The 4,356-nt window shown below is 36.0% G+C and overlaps 1 protein-coding gene across 1 annotated transcript in view; it reads left to right on the forward strand.

Moving 5' to 3' along the window:
• Nucleotides 1-4,356, forward strand: part of LOC105621611 (protein apterous-like) — a 47,534-nt gene that overhangs the window by 10,649 nt on the left and 32,529 nt on the right. The window lies entirely within an intron of this gene.

Consider the following 4,356-nt stretch of genomic DNA (forward strand, 5'->3'; position numbering starts at 1 on the left):
GTGTGTGTGTGTGTGTGTGTGTGTGTGTGTGTGTGTGTGTGTGTGTGTGTGTGTGTGTGTGTGTGTGTGTGTGTGTGTGTGTGTGTGTGTGTGTGTGTGTGTGTGTGTGTGTGTGTAATAATTGTTATTTATTTATTAAAACGTAACATAAGTTTATGTTAAACAACGTTCGAGAATTCTGAAATTTTGTATCGCATCTTTTTAGGATGTTTTAAGGTATTTCTTTCTGTATAAGAGAAAAATAGAAGGGTCTTCAGTTATTGTCAAAAAAGTAGAATTTTCAAAAGCTATCGTTTTTTTTCAATCATCGATACAAAAAAATGGGATTTGTCGTATGCTATAATCAAGTTTCGAGTTAAAGACGAAGAACTCTGACAACATCAGCGATGTTGCTGCGCCATTGATATCGAGGACGAGCCATATCCCGATAATTTTTTACCCGTCGCCGTCGTTGTCGATGCTGAAAGAAATTTCGCTGACTCAGCCGCAGCCGTTCCGGGCTTCTTCTTCGGGCTTTGAGCACTGAAAAAGAGAACCGAGTTACAATTTACTGCGATAACGCTGTATCTCGGTAGGTCGTGACGTAAGGTTATCGTGCATGCTTTTCCGTAGTCGGAATGCGTTTGGTCTCGCGTTTTCAAACAAATTACTGTCTGCGACCGGCGCGACGGTTCCATTTTTCAAGTCCCGTCGCTGCGCATTTGTTAACGCTCTTCGCCGACCGTTATTGACCAGCAGGCCTATTCTGTAACTCTTAATGCAAATTTCGTCATTATAATGTTGCTGCGCAGCTCTTTCATCATGATAAAAAAGCTGCGCAGTAGCGTTATAATGATAACGAAATTTGCGTTAAAAGTTACAGAATAGATCTAGGTATCTCAGGATCGCCTGATGTTTCTTCGATAAACAACAATAGAACTTCCACAAAATTATACAACTTATATTTGCATCGAAACGCACTTAAAATTCGAAATGTCAAAATTAAAAAATAAACGTTTAACCTTTAAAAATATAATTATCTCACATGTATTTCTGCACTTTATTTTTCTGTTTTTTATATAAAGTTTTATATAAAGTTAACAATATTCGAAATGTAAAGGCTATAGTATAAAGAACTTAGGGAATAAGTAAGAAAATGTTTTAAATTTGTTATTATGTTTATTGTTTTATATGATTGATCTATTCATTTATTGCTTACGCCTTAAGTCCAAAATCCAGAAACATAATAGATAGTAAGCCTTTAATCATAAAAAATCATCTAATCATAGCCGATTATTCTCCTCACATTCAACTGTGATTGGTTAATATCTTAAAGCTTACTACAGTTTACTAAACACAATGAAAAGCACAAGCATTAGAAACAAAAATAAAGATTTTCCTATCAGGAACAGTATTAGATATACAGTTTCTGCTATTTTTATTACTCTTGTTCTTATTGGTTATGTTTTTTTATTGTATTAAGGCTTTATGTTTTTTATGTGCCAACTTAAAGCTAGAAATACATTAAAAAGTGAGATAATAAAAGATAAGCGAATCATTCAATCACAATAAAAAAATAACTCCTGTTTACGTTTTTGTGTGTGCCATGCTAGGTCTCAAAACACAATTGGTAGTAAAGTGTAGAAAGCTTTAAGCTTGTGAGAAGAATCAACCAATCGATTATTCTTTTCATATTTGACTGTGATTGGCCAATATCTTACGACTTATCCATTGTGTATTCCGTTTTCACATAAAAAAAGTAATGTGCCATAAGAAATCGACCAATCATGATCGAATGTGAGAAGAATGATCAACTTTGATTGATCAATTTCTTACAGCTTATAGTTTATTACACAATTTATTACTCTCATTGTAGACGGCCCGTAAATCTCTTACGTGAAAAATAAAAATGTAACAAAAGATCAGTAATTTTGTTTGAGGAAAATTGAATTGAATTACGTGAAAACATTCTTTTACATCTAACTACCAAAATATGTTGAAGTAACATCATTTTATCATGTCAAACATATAGTACTTTATTCTTCACTTTTTTCACTGAAAACTTTTCCTCAGCAACAATAAAACGAGTGTTCTTTCGACGTTCTTTCAATTATCGCATCGCCGTCGCGAAGTGGCACTCGCGCCGGTCTTGTGTGAGTATACATGATGAAATAAAAAAAAAGGAAATACAAACAGATTCGCGCAGGTATACGAAACGGTAGGACGTAGTTTCTGCCAGCAGCCGGAGCGACATTTCTGACGGCATTCTACTCGTTTCCGTGCCGGCATCTCGTGACCGCGGATTCCACGCGCGCGCGTATTATTTACTCCGCGGTTTCGCGAAAATAAGGCGAGAAAAAGGGAGAGGATTAAAAAAAAGGGTAGGAAAAGAAAAGGAGAGGGAAGGACGCACGCCTTGCTCTTGTGCAAGCTTTGCCGCCGGGTGAAAGTCTGTTTGCAGTCTGCGAGAACGCGCTGCTGGACCGCTCTCGAGATGGATAAGGATCTCGAGAGGATCGATCGCGCTCGACCGCCGGCTCTCATGAGAAATTTATCGGCCGATCACGTCGATTCTGCCTTTTCCCGTAATATTGTCCCATGCCGAGTCGCGGGAGACGCGGAACCTCTCAAACGAGTCGCGAGATCGACACTATTTCGATTCAATCAGATCTTTCAAAATTGTTTCCAGTAAACAATTTAAATAAAAAATCCAAATTTAAGATAGACATCCAAAAGACGTTTGAAAGACACTTTTGCGAGAACTGTTCAATAAAAGACGTCTAAATTTTATAAAATCATCTCTAAGCCCATTGTTTTCAATATATGATGGTTATCTAAAGATTAAAGATTACCACGGAATTCATAAATGAATTTCATTAATGAATTTCTTGATAATCTTTAATTCTTAGATAATCACATATTATGAAAACGGATGTCTCCTGATTTTGGACTTCATGAATTATTTGGATTACTCCCTCCAGTTATGAGTGACGTTTGCAAACATCGCATGAGAAGATGACGCATTTTCATTATCTTTTTTCTATTTTCGTTATGGGCCTTACCTTTTCCGTCACAGTAGTATCGTGGAAATTGGGGATGAGTCACGCCCGCAGTTGAATTTGTTTCCATGTGGGACGAACTGAATCGGTATTTCCGCAAAATTATGAACGATATCGATTTGCAAATAATTTGTGGCTTAATGACCCTGTTACCACATACGACGACGATTCATTATTGGATAGGACAATGCGGGAGACACTCGGAGGAACGCGCATTCCTGCAATGCCTTCGCCGAGCCGATCCGCATTATGTAAGGATCAACAACATGCACGTAAAGATTACGTTGCGCAGCGAAAGCTTGTTGAAATAAAGTCAACAGTTAAATAAAGCCGCGTCGGAATTAGCGATTCTGATCACGTCTCGCGCGGTGGTTAACGCGATACAATCGCCCTACGTGAACTTTTGCTTCCCGTTATACTGCACAGAGTACCTTTAATATTTATTAAATCTCTGCGAGATCAGAACTGACCCTACTCAATTTAAAAATAAAAAGATCTTTGAGAAATTAGTTTCTGCAAGACAGAAATTTTTATTATTCGATTCTATTCGATCTATAATAATAAGAAAGATCATTGAAAAATTCTAAAATCATATGAAACTTCTTGACTAGAAAGGTACGTAAGATTATTGAGGAAAACTTACTCAAGAATCATTAGGAATTTCACAAATTATGAAAACATTTTTACGATTTGCCTGAAACTGATTCTAAGGATAGTTTGAGACATTTATGTTGTGGGACTCCCGTCTTAGAATTAACAATTAGCGTTATGCAAGCGATTAACGCTAATTGTTGAACGTATTAAGAGAAGTAAATACATTATGTATGCATATACACGTACTCTTTATATATATAAATATATATATATAATAGGGTAGGAATTTGAATACCTTAGATAGATAGAATAATTTCAGGGCCAATGCATGACGTTTAAAAAAATTACTTGAAACATTCGATTGGAGACAATGATAAAAGTTGTGGATTTTGATCCCATGCTGTTCTATATTCAAATCCTTTGTAATACCAATAGGTTTTTTTAGAGTGCACAATAGAAAAATTCAACCTATATATCTAAAAATGTGGTACTATTGCTGAGAATTTTAAAGAGTTTGTCAAAATACATAGTGATGTGTTCTTGTCGTCTAATAGACGAAATTAATGCAGCATTCAAAATTTTTTGTATATAGCCAAAAATTCTTCTCAATTGTAATATCTGCAAGAGCAACAATAGCCAAAGAGAGGCAAAATCAGTTATAATTAAATATCTATAAAGAGGAAGGGGGGAGGGAGGGAGAGAGAGAGGTTGGGGAGAGAGAGAG

Source organism: Atta cephalotes (assembly GCF_000143395.1).
Source record: "Atta cephalotes unplaced genomic scaffold scaffold00035, whole genome shotgun sequence".
NCBI lineage: Eukaryota > Metazoa > Arthropoda > Insecta > Hymenoptera > Formicidae > Atta > Atta cephalotes.